This window comes from Cavia porcellus, unplaced genomic scaffold (assembly GCF_034190915.1).
Source record: "Cavia porcellus strain 051 isolate PalLab524CR breed Dunkin Hartley unplaced genomic scaffold, mCavPor4.1 scaffold_1, whole genome shotgun sequence".
Lineage (NCBI taxonomy): Eukaryota > Metazoa > Chordata > Mammalia > Rodentia > Caviidae > Cavia > Cavia porcellus.
In genome coordinates this window covers 54,419,311-54,438,509 of record NW_026947484.1, presented here as the reverse complement: position 1 = coordinate 54,438,509, position 19,199 = coordinate 54,419,311, and positions in this window count along the sequence as shown.

Sequence of the window (19,199 nt, the reverse complement as noted above, 5' to 3'; positions counted from 1 at the left end):
GTTATTACTGTTAAATGCTGGTTAATTGTAGGAATGTTATCTCTCTGCTGTTGCATCTTTATCTTTCTGTTCTGTTTAATTATTTGCTTTGCTTAGTGGTTTTTTCCTTTGTGTATCTAAACTGTCTTTCAATATTTTTTGCAGGGTTGGTTTGGTGTTCATGAAGTTCTTCAGCTGTTCTTTGTCATGGAAGTATCGTATTGCACCATCTATTTTGAATGATAGTTTTGCAGGATATATCAGTCTTGGTTGGAAATCATTTTGCTTTAGGATCTGGAATACTTCACTCCATGCTCTTCTTGACTTTATCGTTTGTGCTGAGAAGTCTGCTGTGATTCTGATAGGTTTTCCTTTATAAGTGATTTGTCTTTTCTCTCTGACAGCTTTTAATAATCTATTCTTGTGTTGGATTTCTGGGATGGTGACTATTATATGTCTGGGTGTAGTTTTATTTTGGCTATGACTGTTTGGAGTTCTATATGCTTCACTGATCCTGATGTCAGTTTCTGATCTCATGCTTGGGAAATTTTCAGCTATTACTTCTCTAAATATCCTCCTGACATCCTTCATGTTGTCTCCCTCTCTTTCATTAATCCCTATCATTCTTATGTTATTCTTCTTTGCATCGTCTTGCAGTTGTTGAATTGTTGTTTCCTGGTTCCTTGTTATTTTCAAAAGATCTTTCCTTTCCTGTTCACTAGCTGCAATCCTGTCTTCAAGGTCTGAAATTCTATCTTCACTTTCATTAAGGCGGTTTTTACAACTTTCAGTGGAGTTTTTTATTTCCTGTATATCTCTGTGCATCTGCATTATGTATTCTATTTGTTTCTTATATTGCTCGTCTAGGGATTCTATCTTTTTGTTTAGTTCCTCCAATTTTTTATCTGTGTTTTCTTTAGATATATTTAGAATCTCTTTCATTTCTTTTATCATTTCTTCTTTTATCTGGGAGATTATTTCGAGTTTGAATTTCTTTAAAGCTTCCTGGAGTTGCTTGTCAATTTCAGTGGCTATTGTGTCTGATATATGAGGTGAATGGGATATATTTTCTTCTATATAAATCGCTCCTAGGGTTTCTTGAGATGGGCTGGAGGTTTGAGGTTGTAATTTGGTCTTTCGTTTTGTCATTTTCCTATATTTCTGTGTTTCAAGTGTTACTTGAAAGCTTCCTCAGGATCTGTTGAAAATCCCCTTCTATGTTTGGAGCTACTGGGACTCTGGCGCCGCGCTACTCCAAGCCATTAGGCCTACAGAACCAGTGGCCCTCCTCTGCCTGCTCAGAACACCGCAGTTCCAGACAAGCTGGGCCTCAGGGACACTGTGCGCCCACCTGCCCCTTGGAAGCTCCACAGTTCTTCAATCGCAGCCGGGTTAGGGTACTCACCACAGGTCGCAGTGCTTCAGGAACCTGTGGACCCTCCCTGGTTGCAGAGATATCCACAGTCCTCCAGACACGCAGAGAGGCCAGTGAGGGCACCCCAGATCTGCCCAGCTCCTCCTCTGCAGACCTATGGCCAGGCGCGGCTGCTAAACAGGCTGGGCTAGGCTGGTTGTGTGGGCCAGCCCACCTATCCTGGGCTCAGCAGGTCTCCAAATGAAGCCTGGAATGGGGAGGCTAATGTGGAAGCCTCAAACCCACCTCTCGCCTTCACTGCACCTGGAAGCCTGAGGGAACTCCAGCAGTCTGGGCGCAGAAATCCAGAGTCCTCCAGACACGCAGAGAGGCCAGTGAGGGCACCCCAGATCTGCCCAGCTCCTCCTCTGCAGACCTGTGGCCAGGCGAGGCAGCTAAACAGGCTGGGCTAGGCTGGTAGTGTGGGCCAGCCCACCTATCGGGAGCTCAGCAGGTCTCCAAATGAAGCCGGGAATGGGAGGCTGATGTGGAAGCCTTAAACCCACCTCTCTCCTTCACTGCACCTGGAAGCCTGAGGGAACTCCAACAGTCTGGGCGCAGAAATCCAGAGTCCTCCAGACACGCAGAGAGGCCAGTGAGGGCACCCCAGATCTGCCCAGCTCCTCCTCTGCAGACCTGTGGCCAGGCGCGGCTGCTAAACAGGCTGGGCTAGGCTGGTTGTGTGGGCCAGCCCACCTATCCTGGGCTCAGCAGGTCTCCAAATGAAGCCTGGAATGGGGAGGCTAATGTGGAAGCCTCAAACCCACCTCTCGCCTTCACTGCACCTGGAAGCCTGAGGGAACTCCAGCAGTCTGGGCGCAGAAATCCAGAGTCCTCCAGACACGCAGAGAGGCCAGTGAGGGCACCCCAGATCTGCCCAGCTCCTCCTCTGCAGACCTGTGGCCAGGCGCGGCAGCTAAACAGGCTGGGCTAGGCTGGTAATGTGGGCCAGCCCACCTATTGGGAGCTCAACAGGTCTCCAAATGAAGCCGGGAATGGGGAGGCTGATGTGGAAGCCTTAAACCCACCTCTCTCCTTCACTGCACCTGGAAGCCTGAGGGAACTCCAGCAGTCTGGGCGCAGAAATCCAGAGTCCTCCAGACACGCAGAGAGGCCAGTGAGGGCACCCCAGATCTGCCCAGCTCCTCCTCTCTCAGTGTTTCTTAAACAGGTGGAGGTTACTTCAAAGTATGACTGTCAGCTTTGTCAGATGCCATCCCCAAGCCAGGTCACTTGGGATTCCTCATTTTGTGGCTGGCTTTCTTCAAAGAGCGCAGCATCCTCATCTACATTGCTGCAGATGCAAAGATTTCCTTCATTTTAAGACTGAGTAGAAGTCACTGGGTGGACACACTGCATTTTCTTTCTTTTGTGCCCTTGATGGACTCCGAGGGTGACTCATACCTTGGCTACCGGGAACAGTGCTGTGGTAATCATGGGAGTGCGGATTCCTCTTTGCTATGCTGACGCTGATGCCTTCGGATACAGACACAACTGTGGGGTAACTCTGCCTTTGCTTCTTCTATTTCCATTTTTGAGGAACATCCATGTTGGTATATGGCTATCCTAACAATATATTATATATTTCAAAATCCCTAGGGGAGAAACAGTTCAATGTCTCACCATAAAAATATAGTTAAAAGGTGTCAGATATATTAATTAGCTTGATTTGATCATGACACTTTATGTACACAGAGTTGTGAGATCTCATTGTATGTCATTAGTCTATGTAATTATGATTTTTCTAGCCAAAAAAATTCCAAAGAAAAGTAAATGAAAAAGTGCTGGGGAGTTTAGAACCCTCTGGAAGAAAACCAGAGACCGATGTGACAACTATACTTGTACAAGTCAATATTTAGGGAAAATATCACAAACTTTTGCAACTACTTAAAACTTTATGGCACAGTTAGGGATTAAATATCATCTGGTCCAAGTTCTCTTAGAGAGGATTTATGAAAATACTCCAGGTTCACCACACAGAATGCTGTGTTCACAGAAGCCTGTGTGTCCCCAGCCTGTGTGAGCTCCCATTGATTTTCTAGGGCCCCAAGCTCTCATAAGCCGTCCAGATAAGAGAAGGAAGCAGCTCATAAGTAGACTGGGGACTTATTATTTGATATAGAAATGCAACTGGTGAAACAGACCACCCAAACTAATAGCAACTGCAATGAAAGATTGCGTTACGGTGGTGGGGGTATAATTTATTTTTCCTTCTGCCATTTTTGTGGGCCATGCTGACATTTAGGTTATTGATCTTAAAAGATAAATTTGAAGTGGTTACTCTGTAAGTCTACAATGCACTTTTAATGAAGGCAGGCAGTATTTTTTCCACTGTTCTTCAGGATGATGTTTCGTGTATCCAATGACCTAATCACACTGATGAATCTGAACTACCCAATTACACCCCAGGGTACTGGGATTCAAAGTGTTTTAAAGGGGGGAAAGATTGTGAAGAATAATAAAACCTGTTCCATGGCCAGGGAAATTAATGATCCAGTTTCATTCTTTAGTTTTCTTCCTATGAAGCTGAATGATGAATCCCTGTTTATAACCCATGACTTCTTCTTTGATCTTCAGGACAGTGGAGGAAATCTGAAATGACGATGAAGGCATATTTTTCTATGCTTCTCTGCATTTGTGTAAGTTGTACCCTTGCCTGGGACACTGTTTCTGCTCTTAATTGCCCAAGAATTCCTCCCTGAAGCCATTGCTGACAGGCAAAGTGAAGGTTAGGTGATGTGTGTACAGATGTCCTGACAGAGCCTGGCTTTTCTGCAAACAGACTCGGTTACTGCTTCTGAGAACCGCATCAGCTAAAATCAGACAGAGGCTGAATCAAAATGTAGTTTCAGGTGAGGCCTCCTGCTGGCCTACTAGGAGTTGTGAAGGAACAGTGTCCTCAAGGACAGGCAAGGTGACCTCTCCATTTTTGGCCCAGCCCACAACCTCAAGGAATGTGTTACCTGGACCTCTGTCTAGGGAGGGACACCGTAGGCAGCTTTCATCACCCACTGTTCCCAGGAGCTGGTCTGCATGTACACCAGCTGGGAAGCAGGCATCTTGATGACCTCTGAGTATCGCTTCAGATCTTTCAGTAAACTGTAATTCATTTGCATAAGCAATGTTTAATGCCTACACTGTGCAAGGCACCAATTCTGGGTGTTTTGAAATGTTACTCTTCCAAGGAGCCAAGTATTCCTGAGCTGATAAAATTTATGTTCTGTAGAGAGGAGATACCAGCAATGGTGAGCAAAATAAACAGAAGCAATATAGAGACTTTATAGAGGTACACAGGCTGCAGTGAGAAGAAAAGACAGTGTGGGGCCAGCCACTGACTGGTCACAGGCTTTACAACTTCATGTGGTGTCCTGTGCCCCTCAGAACCTCAGGTCCTTGAAGATACGCTTTTAACCCTTGCATCTACAATGAAGCAAGGTTGAATGTGTCACATGAGGGCACATGGTCCAGGCAGACTCTGGGGCTGGATGAATTTCTGTTCAGAGCAGCAAGACCAGAAGGGCAGAAGAGACATTGACTGCCCCCACACACTGCCCAGAGCTGCTGTGCATGCTCCTGCCTGCTCCTGAGCTGTGCTTCGAAAGACCCCATGAAGCATCCTTCCCCAAGCAAAGGGACCAAATGGCCCTGCAGTCAAGTGCTCAGCATTCCCCCAGGCACACTAGAAAGCGTTACCATCTCTCTTCCCTAAAGCACAGGGCTTCCTCGGTTTGCTAACTCCTTCAGTCTTTAGGAGACAGTGGTTTCTGCATCAGTTTGAGTTGAAAAATCTGCATGTGTGAGAATTCAAACTTCTTTTTAAAACTTTAATATCAATTTTTTATTGTCATGTTTGCAGTACACAGTTTTGTTTCTTGTCTGGAGCTGGTTCATGTACACAGCACATCCTCCTGTCCTTGTTCACCCCGTCCCTCTCCTCCATCTCACTGTCTCTGTCTCTGTGTCTGTCTCTCTTCCTCTCCCCCGCTCTCCTGGGAATCAGAATCAGAACCTGAAACTTGCCAGGCAGGTGCTGGGCCCCTGAGCTATACCTCCAGCCCCGCTCCATCTCTGGGTCTCCTTCCCATTTGAAAAAGCTCTCTACCAGCTGTAGTTTACTGTGCTCTTTATTTATATTTTGAGTTTCTCATATAAGAAAAGCTACATGATAGTTAAACTTATGCATCTGATTTATTTCCCTTGACATTATGGTTTTCACACAGAGTGGGTGCTGCTTTGCCATAATACAAGATAAAATACTCGAGTCCCTTGTGGGAAAGGGAAGCACCTTGAGACTATAATGTTAAGGGAAACTCAAAAGAGCTGGCTTGACACAGAGAACTTCATCACTATCAAGGGCAAAAAAATGAGAGTTAGTGTTTGGGGAAGCAGGTAGAACTAGGAAATGTCTTTTTATGCTTGTAGGAAGTAAGGGTGACACTTAGCTCCCCGAGAGCTTCACTGGCCATAGGCCCTCATGCAGCTCCCATGGTATCTTCCATGGTATCTGCTCCACCAGGACTGCAGAAACCAAGTGACTGCCTTGGGGTGAGCAGCACTAGCCTCCGGGAGAGGCTGCACAGTTGTGAGGGGAAGGATAATGGAGCTGAGGCCCATTGATTCTCAGTGCTCGGCCATAGCCGAACACACAGGAGACTGCTAGGTACGGAGTCATGGCTGACGGATGGGGAGGAAAGAAGGGCGTGTGTGTCTCTAAAATGGATCCTACTGATACCTCTCATGAAGAGAGAAAATAAACAGTGAGTAAACCTCTCTAACTGAGGGCAAGTGATTATAACTGAAATCTGTAACTACTACGCAAGAAGAGACTGAAGTGTATTTGGAATTTTATTTAGTGAACAGAAAAGAGAGTAAGTAAGAGAAGAACAAAAAGAAAATAGAAAAAAATGTGCATTAAAAAATTGGCCAGGTCTCCATGAGTTTTAAGACATAGAATTCTCTTAATTTAAAATATTTGCCAATTAAAAAAAAACTGGCATGTTTTAATCAATTTTACCTTTCAATAATTCTCAAATTAAATTTACTTTTAGTCCGAGTCCAGGCAATTACAATGTGCAGTGAAATGAGGTTAAAAATGTCAATTATATCTTAAGGTCACGCCTTTTAAGTTGACCTTATGAAGGACACGTGCTGAGCCACGTGTGCGATAACTGGACATTTTTTTGTTCTGAAATAGTTCTGCGCAGTGGAGTCTGTGCACATGAGCAGATTCCACTTGTGGAATGGAGGATTTATCACCTTGTCTGCGGGGAAGGCTGCCAGAGAAAAGTCCCCAGGTGCCAGCCCTTGCACTCTGGTGACACCTTCTAGAACAGCCACCTCCCCCAGGGTCAGGTCCTCTCCCAGGAGGCTCCTCAGAGGTGGAGCACAGCACAACTCTTAGTGCCCGGCAGTGCAGCCTTTCCCTGGCTCCATACAGCAGGGATCCTGCTCCTTCTGCACATTCTGCACAGTAGTTTAAAGTCTCCTCCAGAGCTGGGAGAATGCAGCCTAGGATTCCACCTCAGCAGACCTCTGTGATCCCGCACCCGGATGTGGACTCCCTTTACCTATCCAGGGAAACATTTCTATTCTCCCCTTTAGTGTCCACCCAGATTACACCAACCCACTCTCCCCAGCATTCAGTGCATAGCTGGCCAGAGGAGTTCCAGGGCTCCTGTCCACAGGGTCATCCTGAGGCCCCACTGCTCCTTTCCTGGGGAAGGAGGCTGGAAAACCATTCTTCCACAGGGTTGGGTGGAATTTGCTCATCAGAAGAGGCAGAAGACATTGATGTGCAAAACTGTTGTTGAATGCAGGATGGGCTTAGATCTGTGGGCTGTAAACAGCTGACCCTTGTTCCTAGGCTGGAGCCCCATGGTGGGCTCTTATCAAGTCTTGCATTTACAGGAACTGACCCCAAAATGATAACAACTGTAAAGAAACAACCTAACACTTGTGCTGTTTGACTGACTTTGCAAATCCAAAGCTGGTAGTCTGAGCGGTTAATTATATACAATATAGTAAGAATTGTAGATTTCCTACTTTCTTATCACTGTTTTGTTTGGTTTCATTTTATTATTCTGTTTATTCCTTTTAAAATAAAAAAAAAAGAAAGGGAAAACATCAAGTCCAGCATTAAAGAAGGAAGTGAAAACTAAAAAAAGATAAATATTTAAATTTTCAGTTTATGAAAGTAAAAGGAACATTGCTGTTAATCACCCTCGAAATGCCCCACCCTACTTTGAATTCTACATTTATGGGATAAAATTCTAAGCAATAAATGTAACATGTCCAGGGAATGAATTGTCATTCCACTTTTCCTGCATCTGTACCATGGGTACAACTCGTGTTTCTTGTCATCATCAACTGAGCACTGGAGAAATCTTTGAAAGGTCTCTAGAGAGATCCAGGGTCCAGAAATAGTGCAGTAGACAGTCCAGCATCAGAGGAAGTGTGTTACCTGCACCAGACATACATTATTGGGGAACTGCAGGGAAAGAGAATTAATGTTGTTATAATATGGACAGACTCCCCAGAGGCTTGGCTCCATCATAAAGTAATAATAGTGCTGTGTCTTTCTCTCATGGAGTCTCTCGTGGAGAGTCTCATGGTGGAAGATTTGAAACATAGCTACAGTCCAGGCAAAAAGAAGTGGGCATGTGTGATTCCTGGAGCAGGAAGACCTGGAGCCTGGACATAAAGATGCTTTAGCAACTGGGAAGATATATAAATAATACTCCTGTGAGACTAAATCCTTATCTACAAATCACTGTAAATCACGTGGTTCTATCGATTTTGTAATCAATATTTAGATAAAATTGTTCATGTAGGCCAGAGTGCCTGCCTCTCTCTGTATCTCTGTCTCTGTCTCTTTCTCTCTCTCTCTCTCTTTCACACACACACACACACACACACACACACACACACACACACACACAGTGAAAGTGTTCTCCGATAATCTACCTGGTTCTGTGAAGACCTGCCCTTCCTACCTGCATGAGGAGAAGTGTGGAGCTCACCCTGCTGCAGAGCGCTCCGCAGGTGCAGCGGAAGCAGCTATTGAGAGCTGCACTTCCTGTCCTCACACCTGCCTTCCCCCCTCCATGGATGCTGACCCCAAGGTCCTCACTGGCTGGTGGACTCTGCGTGCTGAACTCTGGGAAAGCGGGTTTCTGCATGCACCTCACAGCCTGTGATACCCTCGAATCCTGTTAAACACGCACCTGCAGAAACTGACTTTGCTCAAAAACTAAAAAACTAAAAACATAAATAAAAATAGATTTATATCTTTTTCACATAACAAAAAAGTTTCTAAAAGTTGTTTTTCTTTTGTTTGTTATTTTAAAAAGCAACACACAAAAAAAGATAATAATGATACAGAATTTTATGAAAACAGTAGGTCTCAGCATTTATAGCAGCACAATTTGCTATAGCTAAATCTTAGAAACAACCCAAATGTCCATCAATTGCAGAATGGGTAAAAAGATGTGGGATTTTTCTGTTTTGAGACAGCGTCTCCCACTGTAGTCCAGGCTACTACAGTCCTCCTGCCGCCCCTTCCGTGTGCTAGGACCACAGGTGAACTCCACCACATCTGGCTTAAAATGAATGCTATTTAATAAATCTGTTATCACATGCTCCTTCTTTCTATCACATGCTTCCATACTTTTATGACTTATATTTATTTGGGTGAATTTGAAGAACTCTTGAACTTATTTTTGTCCTCACTGTACTGCATTATCCATTGCGCACTAGGACATAATGGTGGCCACCAAAACATCAGCATCCATAGACTACTCCTACTATCTAACAGGTCCTGTCAGAGAGGTTTATGGTAGCATCAGGGTTTTAAGAAGCAGGGTGAGGTAAAAACGTTGAAGATAGAGCTAAAATTTCAGAAGATCTAGAAGCAAGTGATAAAGGGAGAGAAAAGATACTTTGATAAATAGAACATATATTAATCAGCAAAAATCCAGAAGTTGTTGTAAATTCTGCAAAAATTAGAAAGAAAATAAGAGATACAGCTTCACGCATATAAAATTTTAAACATAGATGAATTTTTAACACCCTACCAAAACTGGCAATTAAAAACAGTCATAAAATAGGAATACTCTTAAAACTACCAGCGAAACCAAATGTGTAAGTCATTCTTACCCTTGAGCGCTCAGTTTTCCAAGGACTGCTTATGTTCATAGCCCTCTTAGTTGATTTTCTGAGCTACTTTTACTTGTCAACTGGTAGACTGATATTCTTTGGAATCGTATTTGAAGTAGTTTAACAAAATTATAGACCATCTATGAATGAACAGAGATGCTAAAGTTAAGAGAAGGAAGCAATGGGCAGGCTTTTGTTAATAACTGCAGGAAGAGAGCACCAAAATTGTAAGATTTTAAAATTTTGTCTTTCATGAATCAGTCTAATAAAGATTCCATAAATAAACCCCATCATATATGGTCAATTGAATTTCATCAAAGATACCAAGGCCATGCAAAGGTGAAAAAGGAATCATTTCAAAAGAGAGGTAGCTATAACTGGATAACACATACAAAAGAATGAAATCGGACCTTCTATTTCATATGATATTAGAGCCAAAATGAATAGAAGAGTTAAGTCACAATTTAATCTATAAAATTCTTAAAAAACTAGCAATGATTGTAACTTTAACGTGTGAAATGATTTCTTCAAAATGACATCCAGAACACAAATAATCCAAGAAAAATAGATATATCCAACTGAATTGAAATTAAAATCTTTGGTGTCAAAAGACTCAGAGGAAGGTGAAAGAGAAACCATAAAGTGAGAGAAATTCTTTAAAAATCACATAACAGAGAAGGGTTTACTGTCCTGGATATGTAGTGCACACTTTTTACTTAAAAATAAAAAGGCAAATAGTTCCTCAACATAAAAATGCACAAAAAGCTACAACTGAATTTCTTTAAAGAAAATAGAGAAATCCTTAATTACGTTAGTCATTAGGGGTATGTGAACCAAAATCACAATGTAATAGCACTTCATGGACACTAAGATGGTGACAGTAATGATTTTTTAAATCTAGGTAAATATTGATGATGTGAAAAAATCAGTGTAAACATTGCTGGTGGGTTGTAAAATGGTGTAGTTGTTTTGGAAAGGTTTGGCAGATGTTCAACAATTAAACAAAGCTCTGTGAATGAGCAATTCCTTTCATAGCTGTATATCCAAGAGAGTGGAGAACATACCATTACACATTGTTGATTTCAGAACCAAAAATATAGAAAGAAATCCACATGACTATGGCTGGTGGGTATGTAAACAAAATATAACATAGGCGTACAAGGAAATAGTATTCATTCACAGAAAGTAATTAAGTACTGATGTGTGCTGTAATGTGGAAAAACCCCTTGAAAATGTTACGTTAGGGAATCATAAGAAATATCCAGAACTGGAAAATCTATGGAGACAGAAAGTAAACCAGTAGATGCCAGGGGCTGGGGAGAGTATGAGAGAACTGACATAAATGACTTGGGTTTCTCTTTGGGGAGATGGTGGTGGTCTGTAATTAAAAGGCAGTGATGATTGCATGGTCTTGTAGCTATAATAAAACCTCACTGAAATGTAAAAAGAAAAAGTATGCATGATAGCTAGAGGGGTAGAGGACAGAGGGTGTCTTATCCCAGGGAATAATCTCTCATTCTCATTCTCTGAAGAATGCTGACAGGCTTTGCCTTGACTCTGCATTTCTCCTTGAGAAGAAGACAGACATCCTTGATGCTCAGAGATGAAAACATTTCCGCTCTGTGTTCTAGGGTGTAGTCGATGGCATCTTGTGAGCTCTTGACAAGCTAGGAAATCAGTGTCCCTACTGTGTTTCTAGAAGTGCATGGACTCGGTGTGGATGTAGAAAGGTAGGAAGTGATGTGTAGAGGTGCAGGGAGTAGGGTGGTTGCATGAAGTGGAATGAAGGTGGAGGCTTTTCTGCCAGTGTTTGTATGTTGGGGACCTGTGATATGCTGGCATTCAGCAGTAGACCTTGGGAGAATAACAAAGTTTAGACGAAGTCATAGAGGTGAGACTCCAAGATGGAATTAGTGCCCTTTATAACAAGAGATATTGGGTCTCTACTGCCCCCAGGCCCACGTGAGGTCAGCTGTAAGATGGAAAGAGGTGCCTTGAACTTGGACTTCACTGATTCTAGAATTGTGAAATACAAATGCCATTTTTCTAATTTTCTAGTCCATGTTTCTGCAGAAACAGCCTAAGTGAACCACTATATTAGAGAATGAATTAGGAAACAGAGATTAAAGGGATAGAAGTTTACAGAATAAGACTCTGGATATTTGTTTAATAAAACAGAGTGCCGATTTGAGAGGTCTTTAAAAGGATGTAACATAATTTTAGTTGGCTGAGTTTGTTTCTTAAATTGAAAATATTTCATGGGCCCCAAATACGTTAAAAGAGGACCATGGTAACATTGTTTTCTTGATTGAGTTTTTGAAATTCTTTTTAAAAATAATACCATAGTAGAATAAATAATGCATATTAGTTTTGTTCACTACAGGAGTCAAAAATAATGCTATTTTTTTTTTTTTTTTGTTTCATAAGCTGTGATTTACCTCTGTGCATAGGGTATATAATGGCCTTAGGAAAATAAGAAGTAGGCAAAGAATAGCTGGTGAATTCTAATTTGAAATGGCTCTTTTTAATTTGCTTGTAATGAGCTGGTCCTTCGGAATGAGGGCTCAGGTGACTCACAAGGCAGAAGATGAAAATCCAGAGCCAAACAATTGTGTGGTCACCATAAAGGGGCTAGGCCAACTGCATAAAAGAGAGACGTCTCTGCTGAGTTCAGAATGAAGTTCTCTTCCGCAGCAAGTTATGCAAAGGATCGCCCCACCAGTCATTCAGATCCAGTGTCGTTTTGCTGAGCCTAGGCTTCTTTCAGGCATATCCTGTATCATCCTAAGCCTGATAAAAAATAGCAACAAACTCAAATGAGTTGACAGATTACAGCAATTAATCACTGGGCAAATCACAACATTCCAAAGAGTGATAGATTTGCACATACACAAACTGAAATATTTTTCAAAAATGCATACTATTTCACCCTCCGCTGGGTTCTTCCTTGGTTTGCAGAGTGATTCTTCCTTGAAGCACTGCTTAGGTGTTTGTCCTAGCTTGGGTCATAAACTCAGCACCAAGGGGTGTGTGAACTTGAGGCAAGTGAGTTGCCCTCCTCTAAGCTTTTTTGCTCATCATTGTCGTGTAAGTAATGACTTTTGCCTTGGAAGTAACAACTGAGGAGGTAACTGCACGGGGCTGCACAGAGTGCCTGAGACAGCCGTACAACACCAAACAACGGCTTCAATTTGCAGGTGAAAGGGCCAAAGACTTATTTTAAACATACTGTTTTCATGGTGCTAGCTCCTTCTGTTCTTTCCTTTCCTGTCCTGTCCTGTCCTTTCTTTTGTCTTCCTTTCCCTCTCTTTCTTTCTCTTTCTTTCTTTCTTTCTTTCTTTCTTTCTTTCTTTCTTTCTTTCTTTCTTTCTTTCTTTCTTTCTTTCTTTCCTTTCCCCTTTCTGTCTTTTCTTTCCTCTGTCTCTGCCACTACCCCCCCTTCCTCCCCTACTTTCTTTTTACCGTAACAGCTACAATCTTACAATCTTTTCTCACCACCTTCTATGTTTCACACCTCCAGACATCTCTGTTCCTTCCCTTGTCCTTAATTATCATAAAGTCAAGTCTGATATTTCATATTTTATCCATTTTTGAGCAGGAGAAACTGAAATCCTAGTATTGAGGCTCTGGGAGTCCCTCAGACGGTTTTCAGACAGGAACTGAGGAGGTTGATTTTGTTATTGGCTTCCACATCTGTCAATGTACAACCAGTTTTTCCACAAATACCAGCTTTCCCTCAAATTCTAGCAAAATTCCTGAGAAATGTGAAAATCACCAGTGACAATCTTAGAATACATTAAAAAATGTTGAGAGTCTGAGGTACAGCTGAGGAGTAAGGCACCTGCTGAGTTTGCAAAGGACCCCGAATTGATATCCAGCACCACCAGAAAGAAAATCAATTATGGAATTTCATTAACCATAGATTCTAATACTAGTATTTGGGTGCCAATTCTTTCCTAGTGAATTTCTTAACTTCAATACTTAATAATATCTGGAAGTTGCTTATTAAAGATGAATATTCCTGGTTCATTTGGTCTAAAAAGAATTCCAAGTGATTTTAATGCAGGCAGTGTCTGTGCCCACTTTGAAAAATGCTACCTATGTAACAAAACAGCAGTATTTCCATCTTAAAAAATAAAAAATAAAAAAAAACATGTATCTATAAAAACAAAACCCCTTGTTCTTATACTGCAAACAGTATTTCATTCTGTATTTTAAGCATTTCATTTTCACACAAAGTAATATATGGCTTTTATTTTTTGAGATTTTGAATTTCCTTTTTCTATGTCAGGGAAAGTTCATTAGAAAAGGATTCTGTCTGTGATGAGATTCACACAGTGAACCGCAGAAACATGGGAACCCAAAGAATAGCAATGGCAAAGGAAGACAATAAAAGCAACATCGTGAAGACAGCCTCATCCCCAGGACCCGCTCCTGGAGCTGGGAGAAGGAACCAGCAGGACAAGGGAGGGGAGACGGACAGTGCATACCAGTGCTGGTGAGGCACAGCCTCCTCCCTCCCCTCCCATCTCGCATGCACCAGAATAGGTCACATTTTTATTTAAGCACTGAATTGTTTGTTCAGAATTTCCTTCTGAATTTTTTTTTAAATTTATTTCCAATCTTTGGTAGGTGTTTCACTTTTACATGCATTTCTTTCTTTCTCTTTTTGACTTAAAATAACAGGCTCAATTGGAAATACTCAAACGCATTTTCTGATCTTTGGATACAAAATCTACGGAATCATTTACAAATGGTCCTTACCTTCAACTGCCTCTTAAACTCTTTCCCTAGAGTGAGCCCCTGCTCTTTGAACAAGATCATTGGTTTGGGAGGCATCGCATTTTCTCTTCTTTTAAGGCTGACTCTGAGATTTGCGTTTATCCTTTTCAGGACTCATGAAAAGCTCAGTTCATTTACAACGCTCCCAAATACCCATTTCTTACTTTGACAATTTGGAATCTCTCTATTCTATTAACTTCAGCTTATTTATTTCAGGCACATCCATTTTCATGTTGTATCAAAGTCTAGACTGGGTCACAGCTGAGTTTGAAATCTGTCACAGTGAGACTCTTCTCCTCTGCCATCCTGATGTTGGTGTCTCCCTTTCCCAGAACTATGAGCCCCAAAGTCTTAATCACTTCCAATCTGCTCTTACACTTCCATGAGCTAACAAAAAATGGGCAGTTTTTCCTTTTGACCACCTTTGATACCCACTTTTCATTGTTTCTTTTTAATATACAACTGTATCTCTACTTTCATCAATTCACAAATGAGATACTATATAAGATATCTGCTAATTGACTTTTTAAATAAGAATTCAGAATATAGAAACCAAATCTTGGGTCTGGGGATTTAGCTCAGTGGCATAAGTGGCTGCCTTCCAGTGGGTGGCTATGAGTTCAATCCCTGGTACTGATTTAAAGAAAAGAAAAGAAACAAAACCAAGTCTTATGAGAATACAACAAAAAAGCTACTTTTGTCAACAATCAAGATAGTTACAGGAGATGATGTAACTTTCATCTTCCAGCTCTGAATGTCTATGATGTCTGTCTCACAGTTAGGTTTGTGCTTTTACTGTATCTATGATGAAAGTGTTGCCTACTTTTATTTTTTTTTCCAAACCTGCAGGAACCCTAATTGTGAGATGCACTATCACATCCCAGTTTCTCCAAATGTCGCTAAAACAACTTGTTGATTGTACAATGCTGGGTTTGATGATAACCTATCTTTTCTTAAGAAAATCTTACTCATGTCTCAAAAGGGGAAGAGCAATGTGAGGTATTTAGTAAGATTTGAAATGTGGATTAAGGTAGGTTTTTCCAATACAAGAACTTGGATGGTGTGAGGATGAAGCGGTGATGGTCTAGGATAGGGAGATACAGAAAGGCAACAACTTTAAAGCAAGGAGGTTCCCAAGTTAGAATGTAAACTGTCCTTTGATGCTTCTTGTTAAATAATAGATCGGTATTTAAAGAAACTCCAAGAATGTATTTGCAGGTTTTATTTTCTCAACAGTTTCCTGCAATAGTTAAGTTATGAACTTTTTAAAATAAAAACCACAATCTCACTTTTTTCCTAAAGAAAATTGGAAAACAGTTTTATAACCTTTTAAAGCATTTATAACCATAGGAAAAATAAAATTCTAGGTAAAAATGAGGCATGAAGCTTACAATTCTCAGAAACAGGTACTTCTGTTTTGCTATCAATTTCAGAAAATCTATGTTTTCAACCACTTCCTTTTCCTAAATAAAAAAAAAAAAAAAAAAAAAAAAAAAAACACAAGACAAATTCCAAATGGGCCAGGACTATACCATTAATGTGTCAAATTGTGGGTTCCATAGTGAAGGCTGTGATCAGTCCCATGAAACCCAATGATCTAAAGAACATCCTCCCCTTAAAAATCACTTCTACCCAAATTGAAATATGTTAAACCTTGTTCTTGATCACACAGAATCTAACTTGAGATCAACTTCTGTCTGCAGACCACCACTTTCCAACACTTTTTTTTTTTCAGTTTAAAGGACTGTGAAGCACTTACTATGGTTTAGATTTGATTGTAAAGTTTGGAGATGCCCAAAAGGGTTCTCCAATATCCAACAAGCAGTTTAGTACCAACCATAGACAGAACCCTTGGACTATCCCTACCACAGTTAGTGAAATGTGAGTTGTGCAAGCCTCCTTACCATCAGTAAGCGCCACAGCTCCAACCTGGAGAGACTCAGAAGAGAGTCAAAGACAGAAGCTATAATATCACTTGGTAACTGCAGTTCTGATGATGAAAGACATTCTTGGTTCAAGCAAACACAATTTCACAGGGGCTTTTATTTTCACATACCATGGAAACATATGTTTCCTAATATTGCAATGTGTTTTTAAAAACATTTGAAAGCTTGTTCTCTTTCACAACATCATCATCCCTCAATGTAGATTTGGAAAAGGAGAAGTGAACTTATTGGCAAGCCTCACTGATAGATGGATGAAGTCAGTGGTCGCTGCCCAGGAGGACGCCTTGCACTGCCTGCTGTGCTGATCGCTTGGTGCCTGATGACAGTGAGTTTTCAGGTCTGGCTCCTTTGGATCATACAGTTTCAGGAGCTATGATGATGTTGATTAAGTTCTGCAGCCCACAAGGGTGCAGTGCTCTGCTTTGTTCCAGTGCCATCATCCTGCTCAGGGTCCACAAGAGAATCTCAGAGAGCCCTCCATGGATGAGCTGTCAGCCAAATGAGAAAATGAGAACCCAACTGTGGTATAAAAATATGGCAGAGGGCCAGGGATTTAACTCAGTGGCTCAAGAGCTTGGTCAGTAAGCACAAGGTTGTGAGTTCAATCTCCGGTCCCAAAAAATAAAATAAAATAAAATAAATAAAAATATAGTGAATCCAAATAAACTGAGGCTGTGTGTGGAGGTGATTTATTAGTCATAATAGCACCCTTCTTTGGTCACCATCTATGATGTGGTCTGATCTAGACAATCACGTAGTCCAGAGTTCTGTTAAAGCATAATTGCCATTCTCCATATGATCTAAAGTGTATAATAGTTGATTTAATACAACCCATTTCTGGACAGATGGAAACATTCCTGCAGGTCCAGTTGTGAATGGATCAATCTGTAATTTTTGGGTATCACTGTTTGAACCTTTGTCACTGTTTTCTTTGAATTGTGAAGGAAAAAAACGTGCACATTCTCAGCAAAACTCTGATAGCCACGGTGTTTGTCCATCAATATTTACTTTCAGCAGTGAGCTAACATTGCTGTTGAAATCTGGTTATGCATCAAGAGCTCTAGGCTGCTGGCCTTGGAGTGTAGAGAGCAGGGAGAGGTGGGAAGAGGGCTGGGTGGATAAGAGCAGCTGTCCAGGAGAGTCTGTCAGCCGACACACTCTCTCTGATCTGACTGGATAGAGTGGCTGCATGGTGTCTCCTGGACATTGGGTGAAGTGATAGGAAGCCCTGTGACTCATTGTGTACTCCAAACTGACCATGTCTGGAGGTCCCCTCATCTTCCTCAGACAGCCGAACTCAGTGTGGTCTGCAGTGGTCGCCAAACAAAGTCATTTCATTTGTCCCAGCGTCTGAGAGCCTACTAAGTGCGTTCCTCAGTGACTTGCCTTTTGGTGATCCGGGGTGTGGCTCACTAATTTGGAGCTATTATTTCACTGAGAAGAAGTGAATGGGACTTGAACTCACGACTCTTGCTGTTCCTACATTTGTAAACCAAATAAGAATGCACACATAATTGGCAGGAAACCAGAATAAATGTCTGTTATATTTATTTAGGTGATGCATTTAGATTTTGTTACGTATTTCTTTTGAAAAGTAGTCTGGACTGATCTACATTAGAAGAATAGGAAGTAAATTTGGAAGGGAAGTTGGAGAGCATGTAACTAATCCATCACTTCATAAGTCACACAGCTCATCAGTGGAAGAAGCAGAACCTATAACTCTAGGAAATGACACAGTCTCCTGCTCAATCCCTTACTCCACAGCACCTATCCAAACTCCACTGCCCTGGAGGGCAAGGTCTTTGTCCTCTCTGTGTGGAGCTTGGTGTCAGGACCACAATAGTCTTTCCAGAGATGGAAATTGTGGGCTGCATTTAACCTAATAAAATCATGAAGAAAATGAAAGGAGTTCCAGAGAAGAAAAGCCGTACATTCTAAATAAAGAAGGATATTGAGATTATAATACAAAAGCAAATTATCAGAGGGGGAAAAGATGGCAGAGTTGTAAGCAGCAGCAAGGGAGCCTCTCAGAGAGTCACCGTCCAGATGCTGGAGTGTGGTGACAAGAGAAGAAAGAGAAGAAGGGAAGCAGGTCTCCTGCACCCTGGAAGAACCTGAGAGGTGAACTGAAGCCCACAGAGAAAGTAAGAAGAGACTTTGGTGAGGAGTGGGGAGGCACCTTCACCCTGAAACAGGACTCACTGAGTGACAGGAGCAGTTTGAACCTGCTCTGTGGGGGTGGCTGGTGACCAGGAGGCCTCCTTGGAGAGACACAGCCATGGAGGGGAGCAGCAGATGTGAAGGGCTGCACTGGCTGGTGGTGAGTGCATAGGGCTCAGTCTTCCTACAAAACAGAGCAATTGGCTGGGTACCATCTTGGATATAAGCCCTCTGAGATCAGAATTTGGAGCTGCTACTGGCTCCCTATAGCAGCATCCAGCTACGTTTTGACCAGCCAAAGGTGCTAAGACAATGGGGCTCCAAATGAGTCTGGTCTCAGCCAAAAATTACAGGTTCACTGAGATTATCCACCACCTCACCAAAAATCCACTGTTGACTCACTGAGCTAGATTGGCATGGGTTGGGACTATATCTCCACAGGTTTTCTACCAATAAAAGCAGAAACAAATCTGGAAGTAGATTACGCTCTGTCTCTCTCTGTCTCTCTGTCTCTCTCTGTCTCTCTGTCTCTGTCTCTCTCTCTCTTTCTCATTTGCTTTTTATTGTGTTGGTGGTGGTTTTAATTTTTGTTTTTTGTTTTCACTTTTTGCTCCTTTATTGTTTGATCTTGTTTTTATATGGCAGTGAATGTGGTTTCTAGCCTCTCTGTGGTTGTGGTTCTGTTCTTTTTATCTCTTCCTTCTCTCTTTCACTCCAGTCTTCTGAACCAGTTTCCCAAACTTCACATGATTCCTCTTTGTCCT